The sequence below is a fragment of the Tachyglossus aculeatus genome, chromosome 12 (assembly GCF_015852505.1).
Source record: "Tachyglossus aculeatus isolate mTacAcu1 chromosome 12, mTacAcu1.pri, whole genome shotgun sequence".
Classification (NCBI taxonomy): domain Eukaryota; kingdom Metazoa; phylum Chordata; class Mammalia; order Monotremata; family Tachyglossidae; genus Tachyglossus; species Tachyglossus aculeatus.
The window spans coordinates 10,508,965-10,533,361 of record NC_052077.1 but is presented as its reverse complement, the minus strand read 5'-3'; the positions used below and the strand labels follow the sequence as shown (position 1 = coordinate 10,533,361).

The following is a 24,397-nucleotide window of genomic DNA, read 5'->3' as shown; positions in this document are numbered from 1 at the left end:
GTCTGTCTCCCCACCTCTAGACTACAAGCCCGTCGTTGGGTAGGGATTGTCTCTATCTGTTGCCGAATTGTACTTTTCAAGCGCATAGTATAGTGCTCTGCACAGAGTAAGTGCTCAATAAATGCGATTGAATGAATGAATGAATACAATATAATCTTCACCCCAGACCAAACAGTAGTAAATGTATTAATAGCATTTATTAAGTGCTCATCTGGGCATTGCACTGTATTAAGTACTGGGGAAATCCAAAATAAAAAAATCACACACCCTCTACACACTAGGGGCTTACAACCTAACAAGAGAGTGCAATGTGGTCTGGTGGAAAGAGCACGGGCTTGGGAGTTTGAGGACCTGGATTCTAATCCTGCCTCTGCCCTTTGTCTTCTGTGCAACCTTGGGGAAGTCACTTCACTTCTCTATGCCTCAGTTACCTCATCTGTAAAATGGAGATTAAATCTGTGAGCCCCACATACCACATGATTAGCTTGTAGCTATACAGCACTTAATTCAGTGCCTGTCACATAGTGAATGCTTAACAAGTACAAAGAGAGAGAGAAGAAGAGAGATACAGAGAGACTGACAAAGAGATTAATCAAAGGCACAGTTGAATATATCTAGACAGTAAGATCTTTGTGGGCAGGGAATGAATCTACTAACTTTGTTGTGTTGTCAATCAATCAATAAATCAATTGTATTTATTGAGCACTTACTGTGTGCAGAGCACTGTACTAAGCGCTTGGGAAGTACAAGCTGGCAACATATAGAGACAGTCCCACCCAACAGTGGGCTCACAGTCTAGAAGGGGGAGACAGATAACAAAACCAAACATACTAACAAAATAAAATAAATAGAATAGATAGGTACAAGTAAAATAAATAAATAAATAGAGTAATAAATACGTACAAACATATATACATATATACAGGTGCTGTGGGGAAGGGAAGGAGGTAAGATGCGGGGGATGGAGAGGGGGACGAGGGGGAGAGGAAGGAAGGGGCTAAGTCTGGGAAGGCCTCCTGGAGGAGATGAGCTCTCAGTAGGGCCTTGAAGGGAGGAAGAGAGCTAGTTTGGCAGATGGGCAGTGCTTAGCACAGGGCCTAGCACACAGTAAGTGCTCAATAAACACTATTGATGAGAGATGCATCTATATACTTTAGGGTTTAAGGTGGGTATAAATATGGTCTAGAGATGACTAATGGATTTATATGACTTTGGATGCTGGGAATTCAGTGGGAAAGACATGTTGAGGACATGTGCTTTCAGGAGGGCCTTGAATTTAGAGAGGACTGTGCCACGTCAGATTTGGGGAGAGAGGGAATTCCAAGCTGTGAGAACAGCAGGAGGAAAGGGCCAATGCTGGGAGAATCAAGAGCAAAGTACCTGAATGGTTACTTTGGAGGAATGAAGAGTCAATCTAGGGATTAGGGTAAGAAGAGAGAAGAGACAAAGGGAGTTAAAATTGATGTAGAGGGCAGAGTATGATGATGATGACGACAATAATAATAACAATCATAACAAGAGATATTTGTTGAGCACTTTCTATGCTCTGAGTGCTGTAATAATAATAATAGTACTGATGGTATTTGTTAAGTGCTTACTATGTGCAAAGCACTGTTCTAAGCGCTGGGGGGGATACAAGGTGATCAGGTTGTCCTACATGGGGCTCACAGTCTTAATCCCCATTTTACAGATGAGGGAACTGAGACACAGAGAAGTTAAGTGACTTGCCCAAAGTCACACAGCTGACAATTGGTGGAGCTAGGATTTGAACCCATGACCTCTGACTCCAAAGCCCATGCTCTTTCTACTGAGCCATGGTGCTTCTCTGTAGCCTGCTGTGGGTGAAGTGGCCCATAGTTCCAGCCTGATTTCACCTTCAGATCCTTCCCTTTTTTTGCCTTTCATCTTCTACTTCTCTATACAGCATAAACAAAAATGTCGAACTAGTCTGAGGCACTCAATTAAGCTCAAGTTCCTAATCAATTAATGGCATTTATTGGTTGCTTAGTGTGTGCAAAACACTGTTCTAAGCGCTTGGGAGAGCATAATGCAAATAGAGTCGGTAGTCATATTTGCAGCCTCTTTGTGGTATGAAAAATTAGTAACAGAATACTAGAGATGCATGTATAAACCTCAAATGATGAGGCCCTTCAGCTCCCTGCTGTAGTCGTCTGATTAAAACGTCTAGGACGGGTATTGTCCATTCTTAATTCTTTAAAAACTCTGGAGATGGCTCATCATCTCATGCCAGTATACACTGGGTTTGATCATCTTCACAGCCCAAAAAGATGATCTCTAAGGGATTCCACTTCAATCAACTGTATTCACTGAGCATCTAGAGGGGATAGGGCATCCTGAATATAAAGCACTCGGTAGAGTTTACCAGAAACAAAGTCAGAACCCTTCCCCTTAAGGTGCTTTTGAAATCTAAGTGGGGAAACATAAATTATTTAATAGGACTAGGAGAAATAACAAGAATACCTATACTTTTATACACACTAGATAGTAGCAGACCCCTCTCAGGGTCACACCTGGAGCGTTTCCAGTACTCTACGAGTCTCGGCTATGGGAGGGAGAGTCAAGCAGGGGCATATCCATTCCACTCCTAGCTTGGGCAGTGGCTAGCGAGTGGAAGGCAATCTGCTACAAGTCAAAAGTCACCCATGCTGGGCAGCGGCAGCATGGGAGAGAGTAGAGGACAGAGACTCGAGTTAACTGCACGGAAGACGGCAATGGTAAACCACTTCCATATTTTTACCAAAAAAACTCTCTGGATACACTACCAGAATGATTGCAGATGGAGAGCAGGGTGTTCTGGGGGAGACGTGTCCATAGTGTCGCTATGGGTCGGAAACGACTCGACGGCATAAAAAAAGATAGTAGCAGAAGTATGTCAGGATGAAACAACTGAACTAGTAATTGAATACACTTAAATGCATGAGGTTCTTTTCCAGCACAAAAGAAATTGAAAATGTTATGGAGTGTCTGTTTCTTCTTCATTAAGTGCTTCTTTGTTAAGTGCTTACTATATATCAAATACTGTACTCACTTCTGGGGTAGATACAAGATAATTACCACCCGTAAGCAGGAGGAAGAAAAGGTATTGATTCCCTATTTTGCATCTGAGCAAACTGAGGCACAGAAGTTAAATGACTTGTCCAAGGTCCTTCAGCAAGTAAATAGAACAGCGTTGGAATTACAACCCAGATCCTCTGACTCACAAAGCTGTGCTCTTTCCACTAGGCAACACTGCCTAAAGCCCTTGTCACATTGTCTGTTGTGGATATGAATCCTGTCTGTTCTGCAAGGTTGTCTATCTGTGTCCACTATCCTCTCTACCATTCCATATGCTCTAAATTTGGTGACATCATAAGAAATAATTTCTCCCTTTGTATAAGAACATAGCCACAGAGGCAGGAGCATGACTTTATGAATTTCATGGTGTTATCAAAGCCTGCATTGCTTAGATCTGTTAGACCTCCGAGAAAATGACTTTTTAGCTGCTCTTTCAATTAGGTGAAAATATCTGGTCCATTTATTCCTGTATCATCAAGTTTGACTATTTAAGGCCCATAAGGCAAAACTCCCCAGTGAAAGCCTCAGTAAATTATTGAAAGTGCTGGATGTTATATCTTGAGTGTGCTTTGGTTTCCCCTTAAGTTTCTCCTTAAACCCTGAATTCTCCCTGGTTTGAAAAATATGCCCATGCTTTTCCTCCTGCTGTGACACTATGCGATATGTACAGTAGTTTCTTTGGAGAAACAACAATAATATAGTCAGACGCCCAACACATGAATCTCTGAAGAATGGTAAATTGTTCTGCTGAAGAAATGTGCTTCTTGTTATCTAGAGAAGAAACCATACTTATGGGACATTTTTTAAGGGAAAGTTAACATCCATTTCCATTACTGTCACTGCTAGGACATAAAAGTAACATACTTCTCTATAATTTTTAGACCCTTTCAAAACCAAACCCATTAGAAAACAAAGCAAAAAATGAAGCTGACACTTGTTAGGATCAAGTAGCTCTGGTGACTCTTTCATAATCCAAAAGTCAACATTGCCACTTTAAATTGGCATAACGTAGGGGGACAGAAAATTTATATTTTTAATGAAACTTTTGCAGAAATCATTGATTTGTACACTGAATCTACTGTATAGCTGTTAGTTCCCATAAATGCCTTGTGGGGGACTAGATATTACTGGTGAAGAATCCTCTGTTCTCTAGCACTATCTTTGGTTGCTAAACGTGATATGCAGCCATACCAGGCTTAATGCCCAGTGTCTCTGCCAACTTGCCAATCATCTTTCCAGTGAGTAACATATCCAGGCAAAAGTGTATGTCAAGCTTCCCTTCTGTCAAAAATTTGGTAGCAGGCAGGTTGTTCGAAAAACAGAAGCCATCGTGCTGAAACCAAACTTGTTATTTTAATGAAGAAAATCTCCAGAAGTGGATTTTTTTTACCAACCCAAGACCCAGTTGTACTGAGTTGACTCAGCACCTCAATGTGAGCTCTAAAACAGAAACCATGTTGTGAGTCTTGTATTCACTTACTCTAAGGAGCTGATTTAAGTTCATCCGAAGGAGCACTGAGTGGGAGGCAGGGATATAGAGTCTCTGTGAGGCTGTGAAGGTAGATGGGACGATTTTGGTTATGGGGATGTATCAGTATCAGGGGGGAGGTGCCCAGGTGGAAGCATCAGATAGGAACCAAAGGAGAGCAGTCTATCATCGGCATGATTATGTTACTAACTGAGCAGAAGTAAATTGCGGGAGGTTGAAACAGAGTTGCAATCAGTTCACAATAGTTGAGCACCTTCTGAGTGTGGCCCACTGTACTGAGCACTTGGGAGAGTACAATGTAACTATTAGACATAATCTCCACCCATTTCCAGGTCTAATACAATAATAATAAATATAATTATGGTATTCGTTAAGCAGTTACTATGTGCCAAGCACTGGGGTAATAATAATAATAATAATGATAATAATAATAATAATAATGGCATTTGTTAAGTGCTTACTATGTGCAAAGCACTGTTCTAAGCACCGGGGAGGATAAAAGGTGATCAGGTTGTCTTATGTGGGGCTCAAAGTCTTCATCCCTATTTTACAGATGAGGTAACTGAGGCTCAGAGAAGTTAAGTGACTTGCCCAAGGTCACACACCTGACAAGTGGCAGAGTAGGGATTAGAACTCATGACCTCTGACTCCCAAGCCCGGGCCCTTTCCACTGAGCCACGCCGCATCTCGGTTATCAGTTTGGACACATGGAGCTCACAGTTGAGGTAGGAGCGGGTGGGATTTAATCCTCATTTTAAAGATGAGAAAACTGAGGCAGGAAGAAGTTAAGTGACTTGCTCAAGGTCACACAGCAGACAAGTGGCAGAACTGGGATTACAACCCATGTCCTTCTGGTTCCCAGGTCCATGTTCTAACCACCCTGCTTCTCCGTGTGTAGGCAGAAGATGATTGATTGGTTAGAAAGAGGTTGAGGATTAATCAGATAATCAATTAATGGTATTTATTGAATGCTTACTGTGTGCAGATCTCAGGGTCTAACACTAACCTTCACCCAGCATGTCCACTGTATTCATTCTGCCCTCTGTACAGTTGACCAACTCTCTGTCCATGTAAGTCTTTATAGGTTCAAAGATTACTGTTGGGTAAATAGTATCAATCAATTGTATTCACTGAGCTCTTGCTGTGTGCAGAGTACTATACTGAGCGCTTGGGTGAGTACAATATAACAGAGTTGATGGAAATGTTTCTCTCACACTTCACTATACCACAAAATCTTGAAAGATGACAATAAAAATGACCAGGGCATATACAAAAATCTATTAACCTACTGGAGGTAAGGGAGATTTAGACTATTCGCTATCCAGGAATGTGAACATGTGAATAAGTTAGAGACCTAGTGAAAAGAGCATGACTTGGGAGTCAGAGGACCTGGGTTCCAACCCTGGCTGGCCAATTGCTAGCTGTGTGACCTTGGGCAAGTCACATAACTTCCTTTAAACTGTAAGCTCATTATGTGCACAGAATGTGTCTGATAATTCTGTTGTATTGTACACTCCCAAGAGCTCAGTACAGTGCTCTGCACATAGTAAGCCCTTAATAAATACGACTTCTTGATTGAGTCTTTGCACCTCAGTTACCTCATCTGTAAAATAGAGATTAAATCCTCTTCCCTCCAGTACAGACTGTGAGTCCCATGAGGGACAGGAACTGTGTCCAACCTGATAAATTTGTATCTACGCTGGCACTTAGAAGAGTGTTTGACACAGTAGGCGTTTAACAAATATCACAAAAAAATGAAATAAGTCCTGCATCCTATCCCTGGCATACCCACAAGCAGATAACATAAGCATCTTCCTGAAATAAACACATGCCAAGAATCCTTAGTACTCCAGATTCACACAGTGCTCTGCACACTGTAAGCACTCAATAAATACGATTGAATGAATGAATCAATCAATCAATCATATTTATTGAGCGCTTACTGTGTGCACAGCACTGTACTAAGCGCTTGGGAAGTACAAGTTGGCAACATATAGAGACAGTCCCTACCCAACAGTGGGCTCACAGTCTAAAAGGGGGAGACAGAGAACAAAACCAAACATACTAACAAAATAAAATAAATAGAATAGATATGTACAAGTAAAATAAATAAATAAATAAATTAGAGTAATAAATATGTACAAACATATATACATATATGAATGAATGAAAAAGGAAAGGCAAAATATACTGTGCTTTGTAAGAATGTTGCTTTTTCATCAGACTTCACAGATTTCACAGGCTTAGGGGACATGGAACTGTGTGCGTGTGTGTGTGTTTTCCCCTCTGATCAGATGGCAAGCGCTTGCCCTTTCCTCAGTCTTTGTCAGATACACAGAATGCACAACAGTGGTTTTGTGGAGCACGGAGACAGCGATTGGCTTTTCTTAGTGAGTGCTGTTGATGTTTTACCAGCAGTGTTTAACAATGGCGACTCCGCAAATGAAGGTCAGCAACACATTTCAGTATGACCCTTGGGCTATTTAAAAAAAAAAAATCCCTTGTTCAATAACAAATCATCTCAACCACAGATTGAGGACTGGGGAAATTGAAGCCATTTCTTAATCAGAGTCCAGCTACCTGCCACTAGGAACAGCTGGGCAATCAACTTTGAGTCATAACTATCTTCGATAAGCAGCAGGTCCACAGCCAAGTAAATAATTACGGAATCAAATGGAACATCAGTTCCTGTCCAAGATTTAATCTGGCAACACAGTTCTTTGGAAAATAAAGCTATTAGCAGCTATTGCTATATTCTGTGTAAGGAACATTCTTTGAGTCGCAGGACATAGATATGTTTCCACTGACATAAACACAGACTTTTTCCCTAATAGGTTTTTAGAAAGAACCTCCTTAGAAACAGCTGAATTAATCAAAAAGGAAACCTCACTGTGCCCTACCCCAGTTCCTGTAACAAATATACATTTCATTTCACCACCTGGCTGCAAACAGATACATAATGCCTCAACACTAACAGAAGTTTAATCTTATTATTGCCACCTCTGGATTATTGCTAATGCTGCTGCAACTCCTTGAGCATAAATTAAGCCATAGACGCTTGAATCATGGAGAAGCTGGCAATCATAGTGCAGACATTAGATGAATATAGTCCAAAAGGCCTTAATTTAGCATAAATTTAGAAGTCCAGTGATAAATGATTGAATTTGCTTTACTTGCAGGGCATGGTGATGATTTTTAAAACATCAGAGGGCATTCTTTGGTTTCTACTATCCAAAAGAAAAGTATTCCAAAATTGTAGAGAATACTATGGTGTGACTTTTGCAACCATTAGAATTGCAATGAATGGAGTGACACACCTCTTTGAAATCCTTTCAACAAAACACTGGCCCTGATCAATACAATCCTAGTCCCATTCCTGTGGCTTCACCTTTACTGAAGTACTTCAGGTCCATATGGAAACAGTGAGAGAAGGAAACAACATTTCTTGCTCTTAAGCTTTCCTTGTATTAAGCCAGATGTTATAGCATCAGCCGTTTCAGCTGAGATCAGAGGAAATCCAGAAAACAGATGATATGCTATAACTTTTATACCTCAAAAACAGTAATGGAAGACACATGTATGATGAACAAGGAAAATAAAGAAAAATATTAATTGAGGTTTCCAAAGAAGATATCCAGATAATTATAATTTACTTCAGTAGCTATTTTAAGACCCAGAGCAAACCTTCTATACTAAAATCAGAATATAGAAGAAAATGACAAGGAAAAAAACAGCATTTAATTAGGAAATTCCTCAGGAATTCTTGGCTGGTGAATTTCTAATCTCCCACCCTGTATCCCTGCAGCTGCCATTTCAGCACTTCCACGTCATCTAAGTACCTGGGTGCTCAGACTTTACCCTATCATAGCATTTATATACATGACTTTGCACTCCATTACTTCCTGCTACCTGTAATTTAGCTCTTTGAGTATAGAAGGCACGCCTTCTGAGTCTATTGTAGTCTACCAAAATCCTTAGTAAAGTTCTCAGAACAGAGTAGGCACTCAAAAAAATGTTTTTTTTTTTTTCTTGATTGTTCGGATATCTGTGGAACTTATGATTGAAAAGTATTTTTCGATCAAAAGTACTTACGCTCTGGATAGCCCTATTATGTTCAGAGCACTGTACTAAGGGGTTGGGAGACTACAACAGGATTAGTAGCCACGATTCCCTCACTCGGGGCCCTTGCAGTTTAGCCAGAAAGGCAAACACAAAATTGTCATGAGACTTTCTCACACCTTCAGGCACTTATTCTATAAGTCCGTCTCTGGTCCTGTCAGGCACCTATCCTATAAGTCTGTCCCCATCTCAAACCTTCAGGCCCTTTATGACAAGTCAAACCACAGTGAAACCAAATCACCACCATAAAGTGGAAAGCTTTATTCAATTCTTCATCTAAATGAAGGGGGAAAGGCATACACAAACACACATACACACACACACACATACACCCATAGCTACCAGTCCGACTGTTTTCCCTAAATTCATGTAGAAGGTCACATGTAAGAGGCATTCAAGGAGTCTGGCTGCATGCAACTTGTTGTCCTGAATCAAGTCTTAGGGGGTTCCCAGGGGTTGTTCCATAGGGGTCTTGACATGGGTCTTAGGTGGTCTTTGGCTGACACTTGGGTCCAGTTCTTGGCTCAGGTGGTACTGCCCACCTCTTTCAGTTGTTCTGTCCCCCTCTTTATCCATTCAAGGTTGCTTTGAGGGGTTGTCAGCGGGTTCTGATTTGCTGCTTCTGTCTCAAGCCCATTAGCAGGTAAAGCCAGGGGGATGGCTACCCCTCTCCCCGTGCCCACGCCATGGGTTGGATTTTTACCGGATAGCTTATCTCTTGTACTTCTGGCAGTCTTTCTTCTGCTCGACTGCAAGACGGTTCAGTGCCCGCTCAAGGTCCTCCTTCTACGTTGTCGGTTCCTCCTCAAATTCCTCCTTCTATGTTGTTGTTCACGGGGTCAAACAATGGTCACTCACAAAATGCTTTCTGTGTTAGAAAATGGAGTCACTCTTGTTCACCACAAAAATAAGTTGTAGAACGAGGGAAGAAGCTAATGGCAAGACTAGGTGTGAGCCCATTGTTGGGTAGGGACTGTCTCTATATGTTGCCGACTTGTACTTCCCAAGTGCTCAGTACAGTGCTCTGCACATAGTAAATGCTCAATAAATATGATTGAATGAATGAATGGATAATAATAATAATAGTAATAATGGCATTTGTTAAGTGCTTACTATGTGTCAAGCACTGTTGATAAGCTTGTGTCTAATCAATTTGGACACAGTTCCTGGTCCACATGGGGCTCACAATCTTAATCCCCATTTTACAGATCAGGGAATTGAGGCACAGAGAGGTTTAGTGACTTGCCCAAAGTCACACAGCACACAAATGGCAGAACAGGATTAGAACCCAAGTGTTTTTCTCACTCCCAGGTCCATGCTCTATCCAGTAGGTCATGCTGCTTTGTCTAGGCCTGCTGCTTCTACTACAGTACAACAGAGTTGGTAAACAAATTCCCTGCCCATAGCGAGTTTACAGTTTAGAGAGGGAGACAGATATTAATACAAATAAATACTTCAAAAAGTTTTTGAAGAGGGGGAGAGTGTGGTCTGGTAGATCTGAATGGTGATGGAGTTTCAAATAGGAGGGGATGAGAAACTTGCTGGAAGTGGGAAATTGGAGAATCTAGTTCACTTTCAATTAATCATCAAACAAATGATCAGGTTTATCATAGATGCTTAATTCTTTGCTAATTGAGCTGGTTAAGACAATACATTTGTGAATCCCTATAGACCAAACGTCCTCTTCTGAAAAGTAATTAGCCTCAAAGTTCTCTGCAAACTCTCGTTTGCGCAGATAGTTGATTTCAATCAAGGCATTCCATTTGTACATTGCATTGTAATATTCCATAGAGCAGTTCTTTCTACATGCAAGATTAACTCGATTATAATTGTTAATAAAGTGTATTTTTCCCAGTAACCCATGTGACAACTAATTTCCAACAACTAAATTGGACAGCATGTCTGTCAGCTCGTTCACATGTAAACAAGCATGGACTGAAGATGATTTAAGGCTATTTTAAGCCCCAAATAGCTCTAATGTATAGGCTCAGCATTATTTCCATTAGCAGCAATAGAAATCTCAAGGGAAAATGAGATTTATAAGCAATCTATTTCTTAAACAGAAGAGTCTGAAATGAAATTATCCACATTAAAACCTCCAGTGACCAAAAATACCTCACTAATTTCAACAATAGTGAGCAGACTGCTCTGGAAATAAAATATGACATTTCGTTGCTGAAGTATTAACTTCAAAATGTTGTCTAAAAATGCCAGATGGTTTTGGCAAACTAGGAAAGGGCAAAGGCATTAGACAAACAGCTATGGGATGGTGTTCTCTCCAAAAACTAAATCACAGCAAACAATCTAGATATTGGTAAAATGGGGAAGTTGAAATTGAAGGAAGAGATTTAGTAATCCTACTGTTATGGTTCTTTGGTCCTTTTTTCAGAACCAAATGTTTCTCTTGGCAAAGGAGAATGGACAAGTTTCTACCACTTGATAGTGACTGTCCAATCAGTTCTATGCAATTTCCTTTGTTTTTTCTGTCTACACTCCAGATATGGAGGTCCATTCTTTTTTTCAGTCATCCAAGAGATTTGCTACAAAATACTTCTCCTTTGAAAACACTGAAGCAGTTAACAGGAGTGTTTACAGTCTTGCTTTGGGCCTCTATTCATTCAGTCATACTTATGGAGCATTTAATGAGTGAAAAGCACTGTACTAAGTGTTTGGGAGAGTGCAATATAACAATAAACAGACACAGTCCCTGCCCACAGTCTACAGGAAGTTAGATACTTTACAGCCTATCCAGAAGAGGGAAATCAATAAATATTTCCCTCAACTTGATGAGTAAGTAGCCCCACACAATTGTTCAATTAACTTTGTATGAATATATTAGAAATAGACACAGAAGAGAACCACAATGCCCTACAGAGAACATTTGAATAATTGACTGTTAATATGAAAAACAGACTGCCATAATCCAGATTATCCAGGAGGAATTCAAGACTACCCAAGTAGTCCTCCCTTAAGGCAGGAATATTAAATGGGTCTCACGTTCCAAAGGGACTTAAACCATTTGGGGTCTAAATGCCTGGACAGGGACCTAAAGAAGTCTACGGTGGAAAGGACTCAATCACTGGTATTTATTGAGTGCCTGGGTGCAGAGCCCAAATGTCCAATGTGATTATCTTGTTTCTACCCCAGCCCTAAGTACAATAGTTGGAACCTATTAAGTGCTTAACAAATGAATTATTATCATAATTATTAGTACATTAATAGCTCACCTAAGCACTTGAGTACTCATTCTTTACCCCCACCCTGGAAATAATCATGTTCAGAGCCTATGCATTTATCCTTTGCTGTTCCCTGAAACTAATTTATTTTAGCATTCATCTTCCCCAGCTGTACTGTAAGATCCCTGAGGACAGGACTTATGTTGACTAACTATAAACTGTAAGCTTGTTGTGGGCAGGGAATGTGTCTACTTTGTTATATTGTAATCTTCTGAGTGCTTAGTACAGTGCTCTGCACACAGTAAATACTTAATACATATAATTGATTGATTGAGTGAGTGATTGGTTGGTTGAACTCTCCCAAGTGCTTATTGCAGAGTTCAGCCTAGAGTAAGCGTTCAATAAATACTATTGATTGAGTACTCCACTAAGCACTTGAGAGTGTACAATGGAGGTTAAAAAAGATCCCTGCCCTCAGGAGTTAATATCCTGAAAAGAGGAGACAATGAAACACACATTTTTGACAGTAAGAAGGAAAAACAGAGCTATAACACATTAGAGCAGGAGAAATAAAAGCTGGGGAAGGGAGTAGATAGGAGAACATATAGGTGAAACATTGGAATCTGTTGAGTGATCTATACATTTGCCTCTAAGCTTATAAGTGTTATGGGTGGTTGTAGATACTGAAATTACTGTAGGGATATCATGACTTGGGGAATACTACTTTCACAAGGGCTTTGAGGTTGAGGAAAATTGGTTAGCAGTTACAGTCTTTATTCAGGCTTCTATCTCCCAAATATCAACCTAGCACCATACTCTGGGCAGTGTACTTCTGAACCTAAATATAATTTCCAAGGCTGGCTGAAATTTCAAAGGTCATCAGTGCTGTTTCCTAGCTTAAGGGAACTTGAACAAGGAATTTGACATTCTGCTCCATTCCTCTGCACATTGTGTGTTTGTTTCAGAGCAATTGCACCAGATGTTTTTGACACCGGCAGACATTCGTTATCTAGCTAGTGCGAATGTCAGTTTTAACCTTAGGTAGATTAAGCACATACTATGTCCCAAACACTGCACTATGAGCTGTGGTAGATATGAGATCATCAAGTCAGGCATAGTCCCTGTCCACGTGGGGTTCAATGTCTAAGGGAAAAGAAGAAAAGGAACTTTTAATCCTCATTTTACAGAGGAGGAAATTGCAGCACAGAGAAATTAAGAGAGTTGCCCAAGATCATCCAGCAGGCAGGTTGTAGAGCCAGGATTTGAACCCAAATCCCGACTCCCAGCCCTGTGTTCTACCCAATAGACCACAGTGTTTTTCCAGAGATTCTTTGAAATGGTGATTTTAAGAGACTATGTATATTCACAGCAGGTGGTGATTTGTTAAATTGCTATTGTAAATACAGCTAATGAATAGTAACAGTTAAAAAGATTTGCCTAAGAGCAGCAGATGAAGATATGTCACTGGCATGGACTCTCTCATGTCTCCAAGATATCAAACACTTTTCTCTATTAATTTATGAATATCACATTATTTTTGGCACAAATTGTTAAAGGAAATGTTATTTCTACCTCTTCACAGCTTTTCTTTTAATGCATGCAAGATCCTTTTCCCATTAAAGGGTTGGTGTGAGAAGTTACTGGGGTGAATTATTTGCCTAAGGTCAGAATGAGAAAAGAAAAGGGGGGGATAACTAGGAGAATAATCCTTACAGGGAATTTTGGATTAATCATGCATACTGATTTTAAGCCTGGAAGATGTGTGTTGAGAAATGCTTGGCATCTTAATCATTTCAATCCTTTAATACAGAATGAGCCATTAAGTAAACTTTGAGATTGTGGTTGGTCTGAAGGGGGTCTTCATAGTTTCTGTGGGCGTGCATATTTAATCCTTGAAGAATAAATTTGACTGATATTAGCAGAAGCAGCCCGGCCTAGAGTGAAGAGGTCACGACTGGGAGTCAGGACACCTGAATATCAATCCAAGCTCCACCACCTGCCTGTTCTATGACCTTGGGCAAGACCTTCCTTTAACTTCTCTATGCCTCAATTTCCTCATCTGTAATGTAGGGATTAAGCAATCAATCAATGATATTTCTTGAGTGCTTTATGGGTACACAGCATCATACTAGGCCTTGGAAGAGTACAATATGACAGAGTTGGATTAAATAACTTTTCTACCTCCCCTCTGGACTGTGAGCCTGATGTGGAACAGGAACTATATCCAACTGGATTATCTTGGATCTAACTTGGTGCTTAACAGATAATAAATATTATTAGTATTGTTATTAGTGTATTGATTGGCTCCAAATTTCCCCTCTGAAGATTGAAAGGACTCCAGCCTTCTCCTGTCCAAAGATGCTTTTGCTCTCTTCACTGTGTATGAATGCTAGGCACACATCACACCCACAATTAAGCTTTTGGCCATTTCATAACAGCTGGCTCTGAAATGGCATCTGGTCTTAATCCAGAGACACCTTAGTGTGTATGTTCATGCAGATGAGCACTAGTCCCTGACTTAGAACACCCTATCTTATCATATTATTGTTGCTGTCAAAACTAGCCCTTGTGAATGACTTTCAGTCCCCCTATTAGAATCTACATAGTCTATTCTTCCTCCTGGGTAGACAGTGTCTGTTAGCTGACTCAAATGTACTCTCCCAAGGACTTACTCCAGCACTCAGAAAATCCCGTGGAATAAATGAATGTTCCAAAGAGAGTCTTCCTGAAGGTCCTGACCCACAGTGCTTGGGGTCCTTCGGATAACTGACCCGTATCTGAAACCAACTGCAAGATTTTCCAGAAGGATCTGAGACCTCCAAGAGTCCATTACAAGGACTCCGTGGGGGCAACCCGGATCTCCGCTCTGGAAATCTTACCAGCTGGATGGGATTCCCCAGGAATTCCTGCAGAATGCCTTCTCATCCTAGTATTCTGACTGAATTATAATCAGTCTGATTAAAGTCCGGTTGAGTTTAGCATTAGATAACGACAGACCTCTGGCCTAGCGAATGTCATGCACTTTGGATCTTGTTGGCTCCAGAATTTCCACTACCTAGTGACATGGCTGAGAAAACATGTTTCCAGCCAGTTTAGTGAATCTCTGCATGAAGTGAATTCCAGCTTTCAGCGAGAGGGTGCAGGTAATCTGTGTTTTCTGCAGGGGCAACTACGTACAGGCCTGGGAGTTAGAAGGACCTAGATTCTAATCCCGGCTCCTCCATTTGTCTGCTGTGTGACCTTGGGCAAGTCACTTAACTTCTCTGTGCCTTAGTTACCTCATCTGAAAAATGGGGATTAAGATAGTGTGCCCCACATAGGACAGGGACTGTGTCCAACCTGATTAGCTTGTATCTACCTAAGCACTTCCAACAGTGCCTGACACATAGTAAGTGCTTAAAAAATACATTATTATTACTATTATTATCATTATATTATCATCAACACCACGGTTAAATCATAAGCTCTATGAGAGCAGGGATCCTATCTAATCTAGCATACTCTCCCAAATACAGAATAAGAGCTCAATAAGAATCACTGACTGAGAATCAAGTTAATAAATCAGTGGTATTTATTGAGTGCTTACTGTGGACGGAACACTGTACTAACTACTTGGGAAAGTATAATGCAACCGAGTCGCTAAACATGTTCCCTGCCCACAAGGAGTTTACAATCCAGAGGGGAGACAGCTTTTAAAATAAATTACAGTTATGTACATAAGTGCTGAGGGGCTGAGGGTGGGATGAATATCACGTGCCTAAAGATTACAGATCAAAGTTCAAGGGTTGATGCACAACGGGAGAAAGAGTAGGGAAAATGAGGCCTCTTGGAGGAGATGTGATTCGAATAAAGCTTTGAAGGTAAGGAGAATAGTGAACTGTTGGTTATAAAGGAGAAGGGAGTTCCATAACAGAAGGGGGAAGTGGTTAAGGGTTCGGTGATGACATATATGTGATTGAGATACATTGAATATGTTAGCATTAGAGGAGCAACGTAAGGATGCTGGGTTTTAGTAGGAAATCACTGAGGTAAGATAGGAGGTGGTAAGGCGATTGAGGGTTTTAAAAAATTGGTAAAGAGTTTCTGTTTTCGATGTGGAGACAGATAGTTCCTGAGGAGTGGGGAAACATGGAGTAAACAGTTTTTTTAGAAAAAATTATCTGGGCATCAGTATAATGTGGACTTGGAGTAGGAAGAGACAGAGGAGGCAGAGAGGTCAGCAAGGAGGCTGATGCAATAGTCCATGTGGGATATGATAAATGCTTGGATCCGCATAGTAGCAGTTTGAATGGAGAAGAAAGGACAGATTTTAGTGATGTGAAGGCAGAACTGACAGTATTCAGTGACTGAATACGTGGACTGAATGAGAGAGAGGAGTCAAGGACATTGGCACAGTTAAGGGCTTGGGGTGAGGGAGGATGGTGCTGCTGTCTACAGTGACTGAAACGTCATGGGGAGGACAGAGTTTAGGTGGGAAGATGAGGAGTTCTGCTTGGGATATGTTGCGAATGAGGTGTCAGCGGGACAACCAAGTCGAGATGTCCTGAAGGCAGGAGTTAATGTAAAACTGCAGATAAGGAGAGAGATCAGGGCTGGTGATGTGAATTTGGTAATCATCTGCAAAGAGCTGGTAGCTGAGGCTGTTAATTATGTACTGTCATAAGTAGCATATCTTGGGGGCTAACCTAGGAATTACATTAGAATGTCGAGAAAGGAGTTTATCTTATGTCAGCACTAGAATCAGGAAGTGGTGAAACCGTTTATCTCCTTGCAAATTTCATAACTTCTCAGCATCCCACTCTGTTCCTCCTTCTGAGTTGAGCCTGGGGCAGCCCAACTCACCCTGACAAGATGTGCATAATAAAATTACTCTTCTTGCCCCTAGACCTGCACCATAACAAACAAACCTCTTTGAAAGAAATTAGCTGAGGTACATGGGTATGGTTGTTATGCACTTAATATGGAAATGAGGTCTATTCTTTGGATATTGTATCAAAATGTTTGTTTCAATCCAAAGTCTTCCATTCTAACGAAAATTATGAAAAAATACCTAAATCGGTGTATTCTCTAACCAGAATAAGTCAGAAGTCTGAAGAAAAGCACTGGTCCAGGTCCCTTTCTCTCAGGACCAGGCATAATAATAATACTAATAATGATGGCATTTATTAAATGCTTACTATGTGCAAAGCAGTGTTCTAAGCACTGGGGAGGTTACAAAGTGATCAGGTTGTCCCATGGGGGGCTCACAGTCTAAATCCCCATTTTCCAGATGAGGTAACTGAGGCCCATAGAAGTTAAGTGACTTGCCCAAAGTCACACAGCTGACAAGTGGCAGAGCCGGGATTTGAATCCCTGACCTCTGGCTCCAAAGTCCATCCTCTTTCCACTGAGCCACGCTGAAAATTCCCTTCCCGCTTTATATTTCATGCTCTTACTAGACCAACTATACATTCATTCTTTAATTCAATCATATTTATTGAGCACTTACTGTGTGCTGAGCACTGTACTAAGTGCTTGGGAAGTACAAATAGGCAATATACAGAGACGGCCCCTACCCAGCAACGTGTAAGAAAGAAATTACTTAGATCTAAAATTCACTAAGATTGTAAGCTCCTCCACTGGACTGGAAACTCCTTGAAGTCAGAAATCATTTCTACAAACTCTATTGTATTTTCCCAAGTGCTCAGTACTTTGCTCTACTCCACAGTAAGTAGTCTATAGGTATAGATTGCTTGATTGACAGTTTTCTGCCCAGACAAGCTACTTGATAATGGGATCTGACATCCCAAAATGGGTGAAATAATCACAAACTGAAAGGTTCTGACCTTCCCTGTTTACTCATTCATTCACTCAATCGTATTTATTGAGTGCTTCTTGTGCGCAGAGCACTGTACTAAGCGCTTGGGAAGTACAAAATCGGCAATATATAGAGACGGCCCCTACACAGCAATGGGCTCACAGTCTAGAAGCGGGAGACAGACAACAAAACAAAACAAGTACGTGCCTGGGAGTGGGAGAACCTGGGTTCTAAATAGTAATTATAATAATAACAATGATGGCATTTGTTAAGTGCTTAACTATGTGCCTGGCACCGTAATAAGCACTGCGGTTGATACAAGCACATCGGGTTGGACACAGTCCCTGTCCCACGTGGGGCTCACAGTCTCAATCCCCATTTTACGGATGAGGTAACTGAGGCCCAGAGAAGTGCAGTGACTTAACCAAGGTCACACAGCAGACAGGTGGCCAAGTTTGGATTAGAGCCCATGACCTTCTGACTCTCAGGACCATGTTTATCCACTATGCCATGCTGCTTCTCAATCCCAGCTCTGCCATGTTTCTGCTGTGTGACCTTGGGCAAGTCACTTCACTTTTCTCTGCCTTTGTTATCTCATCTGTAAAATGGGGATTAAAACAGGGACAGGGACTGTGTCCCACCTGATTACCTTGGATCCATCCCAGCACTTAGAATAGGGCTTGGCACATAGTAAATACTTAGCAAATACCAGTTATTATTATTATTTTCATTAATAATGATACTATTGAATGCCTGACTGAACATCTAAAAAGGCATAAGAAACTCTGCTATTGCCATTTCTGCCTCCTTTAGAATGTACCTTCCTGTAGGCTTTGACTGAATTACTTATTATTATGTAGTAGGCACTGAAAAAAAATATACATTACACCAGGTCACTGGCCTTCCAGGAACTCACCATCTTAAAACAGGGTGGGGAAAACATTGGCGAAAGATACAGTATAACAGATGAAATAAAACATGTTCCCTGCTCAAATGAGCTTACCTCTGATGTAGAAACAGACAAATATATTCACATTTAAGACCCTCCATCCCCTCTTATAAAAGTAATTTGACTGACTTTATTAGACTGATTAAAGTCCTGTTCAGGTTTAGCATTAGAAAATGTCATTAGGTGCCTTTTTCCTGAATAGGATGGAAAAGTCAGTCAATTATATTTGTTGAGTGCTTCCGGTGTGCAGAGCACTGTATTAAGAGCTTGGGAGAGAACAATATAACAATAAACAGACATATTCCCTGCTCACAACGATCTTACGGTCCTGAGGAGATGAAAAGCTATTAATCAACAGCATTAATTACAGGCTTACTGTGTGCAGAGATTACTCTAAGCGCTTAGAAAAGCAGTATGGCTTAGTGGAAAGAGCACAGGCTTGGGAGTCAGAGGTCATGGTTTCTAATTCTGGCTCCACCACTTTTCAGCTGTGTGACTTTGGGCAAGTCACTTAACTTCTCTGTGCCTCAGTTACCTCTTCTGTAAAATGGAGATTAAAACTGTGAGCCCTGCATGGGACATCCTGACAAACTTGTATCTACCCCAGCACTTAGAACAGTGCTCGGCACATAGTAAGTGTTTAACAAATGCCATTATTATCATTATTATTGGGATATTACACAGTCCCTGCTCTATATGCAACCTTATATCACTTTTAAAATTATTTATATACACTTGAAAAATATTAATTCCAGGCTTGCATTGAAACATATATACTGTGACATAAGTATACAACATTTTGTCCTTTTTTGTGTATATTTACAATGTTTGGCAATTTTTTGGATTTTAGGAATGAATGAATGCACCTTAAATTATTTCATATGGGAAGCTATGCATTGTTTAGCTCTTTCGTTTACCACAACTGTATTCCAAGGAACAATGAATGTTAACTATAATTTAGCTTAATTGTACTTTTTCTCATCTTTTTATGGAATTCGTTAAATGCTTATTATGTGCTAAGCATTGTTCTAAGTGCTGGAATAGGCACAAGGTAATCAGGTTGGATACAGTCCCTGCCCCGAATAGGGCTCACAGTCTAAGTTGGAGGGGAGAAAGGTATTTATTCCAATTTTACAGTTGAGGAAACTAAGGCACAGGGAAGGTAAGTGACTTGCTCAAGGTCACACAGACCTGGGATCAGAACCCAGATCCGCTGACAACCACGCTCATGCTCTTTCCTCTAAACCGTGCTGCTTCACCTAAACAATGCAGGAGTTTAATCTAAAATCTACTGTGTGATCTCCTAACATCCATGGCCCAAATGTACGAAAGGTAAGAGTGAAGTGTAAAGCCCATATTTGCTAGATCTCTTAGAATCATGCCAAGTTTATGAAGACTGAAATAGTAACTCTTCAAGCAGTAAATGAACTATTCTTTTAAATCTAGGAAGTCTGAATTTTTCAAGATCAGAAGCTTCCTGTTGAAGACCCAGAATCCCTTAGATTTAATCCATGTCCTCTAGAGAGTTCTTTTCGATGAATACCTTCCTGAAAAGAAACCAAATTTTGCTTCAAAATAATCTATTTTGTTACATCAAGAAGTTTTGCAGCCAAGGGAGTTAACTGGAGAGTCTCAAGTGAATCTTATGGACAGTTATCTTGGAAAGACACATGCAAAAACAGTTTCATGACAATTTCAAAGGACCATATTTAAATGATGACTAAAGTCACAGCTCGAATCAAAGGGTCTCGATTACTAGCCTTCCCTTCCCATATTAATTTTACCACCAGACTTCTTAAGTCTCTTTTCCCTTTAATACCTCTCAACATTAATAGCTTGACCAATCCTGAAATTATAAAGTCTGCTCAACAAGGAAGAAAGTAATACAGAAAATAGAATTTTACTGGGAATATGCTTAATTAACATATATGGTATAGAATAGGCTCCTTTGCCTTTTAGTTGAACATATCATTTGTTGGGTTTTATTTTTTCTTTGGTTCTCGAATAAATTTTATTGATATCCCATTGCATAAAACAAAGTGAGAAAAGAGTGAATTCATTTTCTTGTTATTGCTAAACGTTTCATGATATGCATGCTTCATGCAATATAATAAAATCAGTGAATTCAGCATTATATTTCAATTGTGTATCTACCTAGAATACCTTTTTTAATCCATTGATGTGTAGGCCCCGCAGTATAGATACTTTATTTTCAAATGCAGGGCAATGACTGATTATGATCAGAGTAGATGCGCACAGAGGAAAAAGAACTGAGATAAGATTCTATTAGATATTTTCATTAAAGTAAATTGAAATTTTTGTCAAACTACCATATTCTCTTTAGCGGGTGAAGCATTCTTGTCTTGTCATATGATGTTGAGTTGTCTCTGACCCATAGCAACGCCATGGTCACATCTCTTCCAGAAATTCCCACCTCCACCTGCAGTCGTTCTGGTAGTAAATCCATAGTAGTAAAATTACAATGAACACGGTATTTGAGAGAAAGAGCAATAGCAGAATTGCATAGAATCTTGTTTCACTGAACTTTAACTTTTCCTCTCATGTTTTCAGTTTAGTTTTTTGTTGTTTTTTTTAATTTGTGAACTTCATCAAATGCGTGAGGGCTTATTTCAGTTTTACTGGAAAGGCAACTTTCCAAAATAGCATGCCACAAGCTAAATAAAAAAATAAATCCATTAACTCCAGTAAGGGTCATTTACTAATGACGTAAAAAGTTGTGACTCACACACAAAAGCCATTCTGGAGGTACTTAATTCAATCTGCCCTTCAGTGACACTCAGATGAGGAGTTTAAACTACTTTACCACATATTCCTTTGAAACGCTAACTCAAATTGAAAAGCTGTTGCACTCCTCATATTTTGTTAAAAGCAATTTGGCAATTTTCAGGTGCAGAGGTTAACTACGGAGATGTTCAGATTTCTTCAATGGTAGCACAATTATTAGCTTTGGGCTCTGCCTCAGAAATTTCCTCTGATGTTGCAACCTTAACTCCTGCACAATTCCATCTACAAGGCAAACATTTCTTGCCAACTTGTACTTCCCACCCACTTAGTACAGTGCTCTGCACACAGCAAACGCTCAATAAACACGGTTGAATGAATGAATTTCTGGAATGTTTGAAATCCCATGAATCATCATCATCAATCGTATTTATTGAGCGCTTACTGTGTGCAGAGCACTGTACTAAGTGCTTGGGAAGTACAAATTGGCAACATATAGAGACAGTCCCTACCCAACAGTGGGCTCACAGTCTAAAAGGGGGAGACAGAGAACAGAACCAAACATACTAACAAAATAAAATAAATAGAATAGATATGTACAAGTAAAATAAATAGAGTAATAAATATGTACAAACATATATACATGTATACAAGTGATATACATATATACAGGTGATATACATATATATAATATGGATTCTCTCCAACGACCAAATACCACATTCAGTCTCAAATATTGCTTACAGTATATTTTGAACTATATAGAACTCAACTTTTGGGAGTGAGGTTTTTGTACTCATGTTTTAAATATTTCTTTTTTTGTTATTATCTGCTGAATGTTTCAAAAACTATAAACAGACATTCAAGATAAATATCTAAGCACTTAACAAGGACGATCATAACATATTGCTGGAGTGCAAGTAGGACTTAGAGGGGAAATAGGAAAAATCCAAAAATATATATTTACAAAGCAGAAGAGCTCACCAAACCTTTCCCTAGTCTTCCCTCAGAAGAAGAAGCCATCCTGCTTTTGTAGCTAACTCAACCAACCAGCTCGACTGTCCCCTTTGTCAGTTCCATTCCCAGGAAACCAGACCCCACCTTCCTCTCTCCACTGTACCTCAGCCACTCACCACTTTCTCTCTCCCTCACCCAATACTTTCTAACCAACCCTACCCTCCTTAGGCTCTTCCAACCCATAATCGTATTTACTGAGCATCTATTCAAGGCAGGAACGCTGTTCTAAACATTTGGGAGTACGTAACTGATGATGAGGATTTGTTTTCTGTCTTCAAAGAGTTTATAATCCAATCTTTTCAAATAGGATATTAAGTAGTTTTTTTTTGAAGCCACTTACAAGGTGAAGTCCAAAGTCTGGGGAAACAAGAATTCAGGAAATGGGGTGGGGGAGGGGGGGTGGGGGAGAGTCCCAATGATAATTTAACTGAAAGAAAGGAAATTGGAGTGGACTGTCAATATAATAATAACAGTGATGGCATTTATTAAGTGCTTACTATGTGTGAAGCACTGTTCTAAGCGCTGGGGAGGCTATAAGGTGATCAGGTTGGCCCACATGGGGCTCACAGTCTTCATCCCCCTTTTACAGATGAGGTAACTGAGGCACAGAGAAGTTAAGTGACTTGCCCAGAGTCACAAAGCTGACAATTGGCAGAGCTGGGATTTGAACCAGTGACCTCTGACTCCAAAGGCCGGGCTCTTTCACTAAGCCACGCTGCTTCTCCTTCACCTTCACTTAAGGTGAAGTATACTCCGCTCATACTTCTCTCCTGTGGGGAGAGACAAGAGGCAGGAAGGTCAGCAAGAAGGCTGACACAGTTGTCGAGATGGGATAAGGTAAGTGCTTGGATTAACCTGGTAGTCATTTGGATGAAGAGGATAGGACAGATCTGAACGATGTGAAAGTTGAACTGACAGGATTTGGTGACAGATCGAATATGCTGGTTGAATGACAGAAATGAATCAAGAATAATGACAAGATTTCAGGGAGGATGATGGTATTGTCTATAGTGATGAGAGAGTCAGGTTGGGGACAGGGTTTGGGTGCAAAGGTGTCTGTGGGACATCCATGTAGAAATGTTCTAAAGGCAGGAAGAAATACTGAAAAGGAGAGATATCAGGAGATGTAGATGTAGATCTGGGAATCATTTGCGTATTGGTATTTGAAGCCATGAGAGCGAATGATTTCTCTAAGGGAGTGAGTGCAGATGGTGAATAGAAGGGGATCCAGAACTGAATCTTGAGTGATTCCCTCAGTTAGTGAGTGGGAGGCAGAGGTGGAGGTTTTGAAAGAAACAGAATGAGAGATGAGAGAGATAAGGAGGAGGGCCAGAAGAGGACAGTGTCCATGGAACTAAGGTTGGATAATGCAAGGTAAGGTCTGCTATACTGTTATATTGTACAACATTGCATCCAACCCAATTTTCTTGTGTTCCTCGCCAGCACTTCGTACAGTGCTCTGTACACAGTAAGCACTCAATAAGTATGATTGACTGACTATAGAGCAGAGGGCGAATGGAGGCTGGGAGGCCAGTGACGCGGCTAATGCAGTAGTCTCATTAAGTTAAGCATGACCCAAGCTTGAATGAGGGTAGTAGCAGTTTGGGTGGAGAGGAAGGCGTTGTGGAGGATGTTGTGAGGGAAAAATGGGAAGGCTCTGGCAGTAGACCGAATATGAGGGTTAAAAGGTATGGAAGAGGAGAGGATTGCATTTAGGTTGCTGGCTTCTGGCAGGATGGTGGTGGTGGTGACTGAGAAGAGAGGCAGCATGGCCCAGTGGCTAGAGCGTGGGCCTTGGAGTCAGAAGGTCATGGCTCCTAATCCCAGCCCTAACACTTGTCTGTTGTGTGACCTTGGGCAAATCACTTCACTTCTCTGTGCCTCAGTTACCTCAATTATAAAATGGGCATTAAGACTGTTAGCCTGCTGTGGGACAAAGACTGTGTCCAACCCAATTTGCTTCTATTCCTCATCAGCACTTAGTAAAGTGCTTGGCATATAGTAAGTGCTTAACAAATACCACAATTATTATT

General features: G+C 40.5%; 1 non-coding gene across 1 annotated transcript; it reads left to right on the top strand.

The window, feature by feature from the left end:
- The first annotated feature begins 2,513 nt into the window (after positions 1-2,513).
- LOC119935927 lies at positions 2,514-2,651 on the top strand. Its single transcript, XR_005453524.1, has one exon. It is a non-coding gene; the product is annotated as a small nucleolar RNA SNORA7 (small nucleolar RNA).
- Positions 2,652-24,397: the final 21,746 nt, after the last annotated feature.